General features: G+C 34.9%; 1 pseudogene across 1 annotated transcript; it reads left to right on the forward strand.

Annotated features, from left to right (window-relative positions):
* Nucleotides 1–4,139: 4,139 nt before the first annotated feature.
* LOC143625447 (cytochrome P450 76T24-like) lies at nucleotides 4,140–6,746 on the forward strand (annotated as a pseudogene). The gene is made up of 3 exons (XR_013152276.1): nucleotides 4,140–4,636; nucleotides 5,207–5,656; nucleotides 6,060–6,746. The product of XR_013152276.1 is annotated as a cytochrome P450 76T24-like (transcript).
* Nucleotides 6,747–12,064: the final 5,318 nt, after the last annotated feature.

A 12,064-nucleotide genomic window follows, 5' to 3' on the forward strand; every position in this document is an offset into this window, starting at 1 on the left:
TTAATTACACAATCTTCAATCTACACAAAGGATTTCGAATAGGGAAAATCGCATCAAGTATTCCACATCTACTTCCTCAATTTAGGTCCCCATAAAATACACGGACGCAGAGACTCCTTTCTCGGTATCACCAAATGCTAGAATCATCCAGAAGGAGGACACCAATGATTGTGGATCCCTCAGTGAAGTTTCATATGTTAACAACATTACATGGGAGACCAAAAGCTCAAAAAGTTTTGCTTGCTGACATGCCTTCTTTAAATTGGAGGGCTTAAAAGGAACTTATTGTTCCTAGTTTAAGAATCCCGGCTCCCTTTGAGAATCAATTGATTGTTTAGTTTATACATGTTTATGTGACGGATCTAGACGGAAATTTTAAGGGTAACGTATTAAATTTTTTGTTTATAGTATTTCATACAATGTAAACGGATTTTTTTCTTACCTATTTCATACGATAACCGATTTTTTTACCATATTTTATATAATAAAAACTCTTTAACTTGTTGTTGGACAATTATCATCATTTTATTGGAATTTTTGTTTAAAAAGACTGCTAATAAGACGTTGTCATTTCATCTTTCAAGTTCCCAAATTCTAGAAGAAACAAAATTTAAACCCTAAATCCATAGTTAGTTCCATTTTACCTTGTCCAAATATCCAATAACCATAATCAATCATTCAAATATTCAGTTGTCCATAAACAAATCCATATTTACAATTTATATAAACAAATTAACAATTACAATGTTAGATAAAAATAGAATAATACCTAAACTGAACAAGTAGAAGTCGAACTGAGGAAGAGGGATTGAGGCAACACCGATTGTCGGCTACTCGACTACAACGTGGAGGTCAGCAGGGGTTAGGGCAGCGTGGGTCAGAAGCAACGTGGGGTGAACGGTGGCTGAATGAAACTTTGTTTTGTTGAATGTTGAAGTCCGGCCGAGTTCAATCGTTCAAGTATAAGGGAACAACAAACAATGGTTTTATTTGGGTTGAGCTTTAATTTGGTTGGACTTTAAACTTTAATTGGTTTTAGCTTTTAATTAGGTTGGGATTTAAACAAATATGGGTAACGTTATATTTTTTAGGGGTAGCGAAATACGAAAATGGACTAAATAAATTTTTTTTTGCTCTACCGACGAAAAGTTAAGAGGTAGCGGTTGTTACCCCTGGTTAGTATCTATGTCTGCCCCTGATGCCCCGGATAAGGGTGATAAAGGATTGAATTTTAGATAAATTGAGAGGAGTTTTAGGGATGGAGTTAAAATGGTAGGTTATTTTTTGAGGATCTGTCATTTAGATTCAAGAAGTATGATGTCAATATGGCAGGTGGGTGGTCGTGTTCGATGTTGGTGTGGTGGTGGGTGGCTGGGAGATAGAGAGGATAGATAGAGAGATGCAATTATAATTTTTGCTATTAGTTTTAGGTTTTTCAATAGTTAATAATGAAGTGGAGGTTATGACCTCACAAGTTTTAAACAAAACGCCACATAAGCGTGACACCTTACTAAAAAACGCCACCACAGCAAAACTAACAGGGTTAGGGTGTTGGAAATTTCGGTTTAAGAGCGTTACTTGGCGTGCAAGGTTAAGTAACAAGATTTAAAGAGTTGATAATTATAGATAATTAAATGTGTTTAGATTTAATTGTTAGTATAATTATTATGTCCTATTATTTATCAATCATAGTTGTAGTCTAATCGTGATAGGTTAGATTATAAATACACATGCTTTGGGGTTTAGAGATTCTAATTGAGTTTTATGAAGTTTCTCAATAATAATATCCGTGTTCATGTGTGTGTTCATGTTCAATACCTGGTACCAATTCCATTAACTGGTATCGTGAAGAAGTTAGTGTCAAACATGTTAGTGGTGTTATGCAATGTGCCGATATCTTTACGAAGGCTCTTGGGAGAATCAAGTTCAAGGAGATGCAGGAAATACTTGGAGTTGAAGACTTGTCGGTTTCGAGTTCGAAATTCCGGGGGTGTGTTGGGAATTTCGGTTTAAGAGAGTTACTTGGCGTGTAAGGTTAAATAACAAGATTTAAGGAGTGGATAATTATAGACAATTAAATGTGCTTAGATTTAATTGTTAGTATAATTATTATGTTATATTATTTAACAATCCTAGTTGTAGTCTAACGTGATATGTTAGATTATAAATACCCGAGCTTTGGGGTTTAGAGATTGTAATTGAGTTTTGTGAAGTTTCTCAATAATATTATTCGTGTTCGTATGTGTGTTCATGTTAAATACCTGGTTACCAATTCCATTATAGGGCCCGTTAGATTTGTGAATGACAGAAGAAAACAAGTTATAAGTTGAGAGTGATGATAGACAAATCGTTAATTGAGAGTGTTCCCGACCAACAAGTAAAGGTTAGAAGTATTTAAAACCAATACCCTACAAAAGTTTAGTATATTTTTTAGATGAAAGATGTAATTATAATTTAAGGAATTATTATTAAAGACCATAAGACCCTGTCAATTTCTTTCTCACATGCAATAAGGGCAGTATATATAATGAGCAAACATTCACTTATTTATGACCAAAAATTCATATTTGATGAAATCATGGAACATGTGGATAATGATTTTTTATGCATGTTTTTATAGAGGATTTTACCAACTGAAACACTCATATTTGAAAGCGAACACTTAAATGCCACTTATTTCTGAACAAAATGTCATTTTTGACGAAATCATGGAACATGTGGATAATGATTTCGATGCATGTTCTTTAGGGGGGAGGGGTGGTGGATGTGGTGGCATCACTCATCACCCACCCACCCAATTAAAAGGTGTCACATCACCAACCCTAAATTCATCACATGTGATGCTTTTTTACTAAGGGTGGTGGTGTGTGATGGATTTTTTTTTTTTGCAAGATTAAATGTTACAAAGATAAATAAATAAATAAAAACCGACAAAAAATATGGTTGATATAGGCCTCGTCACGTTTCCGCCAACTTAGCCGACTTTTATATAATTTTTATAGCATTCAAAATTTCAAGGTTTAATTCGTATATTATTCTAAATTCTGTTTAAAAGAAATGTGAAAGTTAAGGGGTTAAATGTGTAAATTGTATTTAAAAAATAATAATAATAATACTAACAAATCGCAGCTCCTTCCTCTCTGTTCCTTCTTCCCTGTTTTTTTTTCCGGTGACCCCCCCCCCCCCCCCCCGCTTCCCAACGGCTCCCAACGGTCATTTTTTTCCTCGAGAACCCCACCATCACCCTTCATCACGCGTGACACCCATCACGCAAAATCCATTTTTTCCGCGTGACAAAGGGGCGGCGGCGGTATGGAGAGGCTCACCATGCGTGATGGGAGCTCCATCACGCACCGCCCCGTCCCTCCTTGTAGAGGATTTTATCAAAGTGTAGAAAACAATAAAAAATAATAATTTAAGAAATTTTATATGGTTGAACATCTTGTTTGTTGACAAGCATATATTCTTGGACAGAATTATATCTGGCACATAAGAAACTTTTTGCATAACTTTTATATGTTTTTTTTCGTATTTTAAACAAATACATAATAAAACCTTTTAATATTTTGATATATCCACACATGATTTGTAGCATGTGATGTAGTGGCGAAAACATGAGTTCTTAAACAGAGACTCAAGTTCGATCCCCACAGATAATACTTTGGGGAGTGTATGTGCGCCAGCGCAATGAAGAAGACGAGATCTTTGTGATATCCGGTTCGATCCTGAGGGTGTTCGGGTTTTACCACAAGTGGGCTTTCGGGCGGGTGGGTTTTCACTGTAACTGGATATAACTTGAAGACTCTTAAGGCCTCCGTACGGATGACTTGCATCAGCTGACGGTGATCTTTTGCCATTAGATCACCCCATACGAATTACCTAGACAATTCTCTATTTGTTGATCGATAAAAAAAATCGGTTAGTCAAACTTGTAATGCTAAAATGTAGGAAAATTAATGTATTTAGGGTAAACACCACTAGTAAACCTACCTACAGACCTACAAAGCCAACCACACTATACCCATTCCTCGGCCAAAATTAATGATAAAACACACAAATATAGAAATCACATACAATATATTATGTTAATTTGATCAAACCTAAAAGTTAGTTGGTCGTTATACGTGACACCCTATAAATATATAGTGTCATTAGGACATATTCACTCATAACCTCAACAAACAAACAAATGGATTATCTATCCTCCTTTCTTTTGTTTTCTTTCCTCCTAATATTAATCTATTTCATCAACATCTCTAAGCGTCACAACTCGCGGCTTCCACCTGGACCATACCCTTATCCGGTAATCGGAAACCTTTTACAGCTTACCAACAACCCACACCGCGATCTAGCCACACTCTCTAAACGTTATGGCCCTTTAATGTCGCTTAAGCTCGGATTTAGAACAACTATAGTTATTTCATCAGCTGGTATGGCTAAAGAGTTTTTAAAAACACATGACCGGTCATTCTCTGGACGATCAACTCGAGACACTGCCCGAGTGGTGGACCAAGATAAACACTCCATGGGGTGGTTGCAGCCCGGAGATCATTGGCAAAAACTACGTCGAATAGTAAAAGAATATTTGATCTCTATACAACATCTAGATGCAAGTGAACTCCTACGAAAGCAAAAGGTACTAGTCGATATGATTATATATTGGTTAAATGCACGAGCATAAATAACTTGGACCATTCATATAGATCTTCAAGTATATTCAGATAATCATGATGTATTATAATTGATGGTCGTATTAAAATCTTAAAATAAATTTAATAATAAAAGGTTTTCACTGTTCTCACATTAATTAGTTATAGTTTTGAACTCTACGGTACATGTATAGCCGGTTAATGTGTAAAAATTGATCATCCATGAAGTATGTGAAGGATACATTACAGAAGATGTCTATTTTAGGACAAGGTTATATGTGTTCATAAAGTTATAAGTAGTTTTAGCCGCACCTTGTAATGGTTTGGGCACACCATTATATTCACATGCTTCTTTCATGGAAAAGACCTTAGCAACTTAAACATATTGTTGTACATTCAATGAATTGTCGTTCTTGGATAAATGCAATGACGTAACTAGTTTCGACGCTCTGTACTAGTTGAATAACTTAAGAGCGTCGTTGTAGCTAGTTTAGATGGATTGCTTTTGATTTTTAAGAATACACTATTGTAACATATATATTTGATTATGGTTCTAGGTACAAGAACTTCTTGATCATGTTAATCAATGTTGTACAATAGAAAAGGTTGTCAACATAGGTGGAGCTGCATTCACAACATCAATTAATCTTCTCTCAAACATCATGTTTTCTAGGAATTTCGCTCAATATGACTATGAGTCCGCACAAGAATTTAAGGATGCGGTACGGGTCTTAATGGAAGTTTTAGGGAAGAATACCACAACCGATTTTTTCCCGTTTCTTAAACCGTTTGACCCACAAGGATTAGTGAAACTGGGAAATGTTTATGGCAACAAAATATTATCTATAATTGATAGGATCATCTATCAAAGGTTGCAAACAAGGCCGGGTTCATCATCATATGAGGGTGTTACATCAACAAACAATGATGTTCTGGACTCGCTTCTTAACCTCCACCTAAAAGATAAAACTGAGTTTAGTCGAGCAGACATGAGACATTTGTTTTTCGTAAGTACATAACTATAGTATGTAATTTTTTGTGGTTGCTTGTTTGGTTTTCTAGCTTCTTGCTAGTTGTTTTCTTATGAAATCCATTGTTTCAAAAAAAAAACCTAACTATAGTATGTCATGATCAAGGTAGTCACATTAAATATCTTCTAGACTTGAAGAAATGAAGAATGCATGATATAAGTTTAAAACATTTTCACTTACTATAGTAGATGGAGATTTTTATATATAAAGTGTGTTTTATTAAAACAGTTTACAACATGTCTGAAAAAAAAAGTCTTCATTTTTGCAAATTGTTTTAATTTTAATTTTCTTTTTTTAAAGCTAGTACATGAACCATATAGTTATTTTCTTTTCTTCTAGATATTGGGCCTTATATTTGATATTTTATGACCTATCGTAGGAAAATTTAATTGCGGGAACTGATACGACATCAAGCACGATGGAATGGGCCATGGCCGAACTTATTCGTAACCCAGATAAAATGGAAAAGGCCCGATCAGAGATCAATCTCATGGAAGGCAACAAGAATATGCACGAAACGGATTTCTCTCAACTCCCTTACCTACAAGCAATTATAAAAGAAACTTTGCGATTACATCCTCCGGCGCCTTTACTTATCCCTCGCCGAGCGATACACGACACAGAAATCCAAGGTTTCATCGTGCCTAAAAATGCACAAATCTTTATTAATGTTTGGATGATAGGGCGAGACCCAAAAGTATGATCAAACCCAGAAACTTTCATGCCTGAGAGGTTTCTAGACCTTAAAACCGACTACAAAGGTCAAGATTTCGAGCTCATACCATTTGGTGCTGGGATTAGAATATGTCCGGGATTGAATATTGCTCATAGAATGTTACCTATAGTGTTGGGTTCGTTGATTCAGAAGTTCGATTGGAAGTTAGAAGGAAACATGAGAGGACAAGATTTAGACATGGGTGAGAAGTTTGGTCTCACCATACAAAGAAGTATACCATTGAAGGCCATTCCAGTCAGAGTTTGATTGTTTCCAAATCAGTGCTTATGTTGTCAAATTAAAAATAATAAGTATAAATGATAAGTGTTAGAAAATGATTTGCTACATAATGTCAAAGTAAATGTTAATGTACTTTATGTTAAATTACAAATGATATTATTTATGATTTTACTCAAATGGAACCTAAAGCTAAAACACAAAGTCACCTAGATTCCAAGTAGTGGATGATATTGTGGTGTTGAGTGTTGTCCTTCGAGTCACGGTAGATTGTAAGAATTGATGTCGCAAGATTAACATTATGAAGAACATGTGGAATTGTGATGTTGACCTTCTGAGTTGTCTCAAAGTGTTTGTTTCTACAAAGTTGCGCATTCGACTGTCATTGCCATCAAACTTAATTGGTCAATGTTCATTGGTTAATTATTAATAGATGATGTTTACATCGGGACAACTACAGACTAACGGTAGATAGACGGGCAACAAGCTGCGCCGCTACCCCCTTCTGAATAGCAAACCCTACCCTACTAAATACAACGTTCCCTTTAGCATGGGCGGAGTTACTGCTGACCACCTGCTGAACCCGCTTAAGGAACTGAACCGCGTCAGGGCCAAGAGCGCCAAAGGTGTCAAAAGCAAACGGTATGAACACGTGCTGATTCTCAAGGCAAGCTTTCTCGTGCTTAGCTACTTTACCCGCCTCTGCCTTGTTTATCGCATGACCCACCACAAACCCATGGCCCCGTAGCCCAACGAGGGGGGACACACCTGTCAAATCAACGCACGCGTGCTTCCCTTTTTCCCATCCAAAAACAAGAATGTCAGCCATCAAACTGAGAACCCATTTCATTAGGGAGTCAGAGATGGAGATTCTCGGATTCAGAAGGTTGGTGGTGACACAACGGCGATTTCATGTCATTGTCATCACCTGATGCACTAATGTAAATAAACCAAAAGAAACTTATACCATATTCATTTTGGTTTTGACTGTCAAAAGTCAAAACTAAAAATCACCATTTGTGGCTTTGACTGTAGAAACTATATAATGTGGTGCATTGTAGCTCTAAAAGACTTCGGCACTAATATGTGTGGTCAGCAGGTGTAACAACGTGTTAATTACTCCATATGACTAGATTACTCAAACGTGTTCATTACTCTAAATGACTAGATTACTCAAATGTGTTAATTACTCAAAATGACTGGATTACTCAAACGTGTTAATTACTCAAAATAACTAGATAAGTCAAATTTATTTCTAGAATGATAAGTTGATTTTAAAAACTCGATTTTTTTAGATCGAAAATAAATACATATATGTGGGTAAAGCGTTATTTACTTTCTCAAAGTACAAGTCTTTCATAATCTTTTTTCTCTCTTCAAAAGACAGTATTTTATTAAGCACCGACTAGCAAGACGCTTTATGGATGAGAAAAAAACTATATACAATTATAAAAAAAGATTTTTCATCCACTCTATCCAATAAACTTTTTTCTTATAATTCCTACTCAAGTTCTATAAAAAATGAAATCTAAAACATCATCAAACGGCCACAAGTTTTTTTGGCCTACTCTTAAAAAAGCCATGTCCACAAACTACGTAAATAATCACACCGACAATTTCTTTCTTAACCACGCTTAGCGAAGAACTATCAAGCCCTCCCCACCAGTATTGGTAGTCTTTTCTACTTTATACGAAAGGGTTGAACTCATACATATAAGCTATAAAATATATATATGTAAACATTTTATTTGACATTCTCTCTCTCTCACTTTTCTATTAGACAGAAGTATTAATATATTTCTGAATACTTTCGTGAACGTAATTTAAACTAGCTAGTTATCAAACTATTATTATTATTATTATTATTATTATTATTATTATTATTATTATTATTGTACAAAGAATAATTGGTACGATTATTAATTTACCTCTGTGACTAAATGTCTGCACTAATATGGCATCACATGACATCGATTATTGTACTATATAACTGATGACAAGTGTACATACATACAAGGAGGAGTTTAGATCTACGAATTAAAATACAAAGAACAAAACAAATGTGAAAGATATATAGATGTAACATGATAGAACATATAGATATATAGATCTTTCACATATATGAAGGTTTGGTGGGATTTTGATAGGTAGAGTAAACCATATGATAACGTGTAACCATATGATAACGCGTGTACAAACATGGTTATTTTATTTTATTAGAATTTTGTTTAAAATTGCGATTGCGAGTGAGGTGGGATTGCGAATGTGATCTCGATTAAGCCTGCGAATGTGGTTCTGAATTGGATTGAGAATGCGGTTTTGAATGTGGTTGCAAATGAGATTGCGAACGGGATTGTGGCTGCAGTTGTGAATGTGTTTGCGAATGCGATTGCGAATACAGTTTGAAATGTGGTCGCGAATGCGATTTAGATGCGGTCACAATTGCAATTTGGTTCGTTTAACCAAAAAACCAAAACTTCAACAGATCTCAAACTCAATACATTTTCTAAGTTTCCGAATATTGGCTTTCACAAACTAGCACCCACACAAGACCAAAGTTTATCACAACTACTCAGATTCGCAAACCGAGTATGTCAAGAACAAAAATACTAGATCTACTCCATTTCTTGCAAAACAACTAAACTCAGATTTTCCAAACAACACAATCAAAATCCGAAAAGATGACCCGAAAACCCAGAAAGTTAAGCCAAAGCTCTGATACCCATTGTAGGTTCCCGGATTGATTTAACAACTCGTTTAGGATCAATCCGTATTAATAGTGAGCAAAAATCACTAATAAAACTCGGATCTCAGATCGTTTGTAAGAAAAATCTAATGAGCATGGTGAATAGTGTTCCTTTTATAAGGAGCATGATGAATAGTGCTCCGTTTATAGCAAATACATTTTTAAATACATTTATAAGTCTCGGGTGAACCCGAATAAACTTTTAGTTTTGAAATTAAATACATTTTTACGTATAATAGGCTTAGTTTTAGCTACTAAAGTTATTAGCATATGTTCCTAATTGACTTGGCTGTTGTCATTCCAACTTTTATGGATCGACTGTTTATTGTTAATATATGTTTTCCATTTATTACTAATAGCAATCATAATTGAGCAACCAAATCACGTCCGATTGAAGACGATCGTGGTTCGAGTTAGTTTTATCAAAGTTATTAGCATCTAGTCCTGATTGACTGTTGTCATTCCAACTTTTATGGGTCGACTGTTTATTGTTAATATATGTTTTCCGTTAATTACTAATAGAAATCGTAATTGAGCAACCAAATCACGCCCGATTAAAGACGAACGTGGTTCGAGTTGGTTTTACCCTTCTTTTGAATTATGTTATCAAGTTATGTTGGTTTATTATTTGATTATTTGAGGTACGAGCAAAGAATAATATGTATTTTAGTTTTAGCATTGTAATTTTTTAGTTTTTTGTTTTGTTTCTAGGATACTTGAAACCCGATTAACCCAATCCGAAAAAACCCGAACCCGAACCCGAAAAACCCGTGAGATATTCGGGTCAAGATTAAAACCTTTGAAACCCGAGAAACAAATCCAAATAACACCCCTACAAACAACCCACATCGCTCTCTAGCTACACTCTAATGTACTTGATACTAATTTTCTAATGAAATATTGTACTTATAAAACGTTACGAATTATTCAATTTTTCAAATGAATAATATTATTATCTGTGATTTTATTCAAATGGAACCTAAAGCTGAAACACAAAGTCACCAACAATTTTCAAATGAATAATATCATCTGTGATTTCAAATGAATAATTTCAAATGGATAAGGTGGTGTTGACGTTCGAGTTTTCTCATTGTGTGGTAGTTGGGAAGTTGAATTATGTACCAAAAATTCACCTAATTTTGACAAGAGTTAATGATCATTTTCGTCCCTGTGGTTTGCTACTTTTGCCACTTCAGTCCAAAATTTGTATTTTTGTCAATTTAGTCCTCATAGTTTTAAATATTAGCCAATTACGTTCTATCCGTCTAACGGCATCCAGCTATGCCGTTAGTTTAAGGGTATTTTTGTCTTTCTCCTTTTTAGTTTGAGTTATTGGTCATTTTCGTCCCTGTGGTTTGATACTTTTGCCAATTCAGTCCAAAGTTTGAAATTTTGTCAATTTAAGTCAGTTTTTTTTTTCTATAACCCTAGAGAGCATTATCCAAGCCCAAAACAAGTCTGCATTTACTCTGTCGACAACAGTAATCATACCCCCTCCTCTCGTATTTAGTTTCTAGACGGTTCCTAAACTCTCCCCCATGGTGGAATTCAATGGTAAAGTGGTCAAAGCAATTCCGTGAAACCGAATTGTACGGAAAAAACTAAAAATCGTTTCTTTGATGAATGCATAATATTTAGGGTTTAGAGATTAACATATCATAACGAAAATCTGGGTCGTAATCAACTATTATACATTAATCAACAAAACAATTTTTAGTTTTTTCTGTATAATTCGGTTTCAGGGAATTACCTTGACCACTTTACCATTGAATTCCACCATAGAGAAGATTTTAGGTAATGTCTAGAAACTAAATATAAGGGGGGGGGGGGGGTATGATTACTGTTTTCAACAGAGTAAATGCATACCAGTATTTGAGGTTGCTCGATGGTTTTGGGCTTGAATTATGCTCTTCAGGGTTATAAACAAAAAACATAAAAAATAAAAAAAAACTGAATTAAACTGAACATTAAATTGACAATTTTCAAACTTTGGACTGAATTGGCAAAGATATCAAACCACAGGGACTAAAATGACCATTAACTCAAAATTAAAAGGAGAAAGACAAAAGTACCCTTAAACTAACGGCATAGCTGGATGCTGTTAGACGGATGAAACGTAATTGGCTAATATTTAAAACTATGAGGGCTAAATTGACAAAATTAAAAATTTTGGACTGAAGTGATGAAAGTAACAAACCATAGGGACAAAAATGACCATTAACTCTTCTGACAAAAAGTAAAGTCATGTTTGATGAGATCATGGATGATGATTATGATGTTCTTTATAGTGGTTTTTACCCATATACTATATACTGTAGAAAATGATAAGACAAATATAATTTAAGAAACTTTATCCTTATCCGGTTGAACATGTTTCTTGCCAAGCAGTTAGATGTTGATGGTCTCATCTATTAACCTATTTGTTCTCAGCGGTGCACGACTAACAGAATCCTAACGTCGTTACTTGCAGGTCGTCGGAAAAGTCACATTTTTTTGCCGGAAAACTCAACCTGAACACCACTTGAACACCGCCAGCAACACCAACTAACTCACCACCAACTGATTCCATTGATGGTTTTAGGGTTATTGCGATCTCAATAATTGGGCTTTTTCTAAAGGTCTGATACAATGATACGAAGATGTTTGAGACGAAAATGTTGAGTTTTCCGGAAAAAAATTTGAGTTT

This window comes from Bidens hawaiensis, unplaced genomic scaffold (assembly GCF_021521415.1).
Source record: "Bidens hawaiensis isolate Kalapana, Puna unplaced genomic scaffold, B.hawaiensis_p1.1 tig00004105_1, whole genome shotgun sequence".
Classification (NCBI taxonomy): Eukaryota; Viridiplantae; Streptophyta; class Magnoliopsida; order Asterales; family Asteraceae; genus Bidens; species Bidens hawaiensis.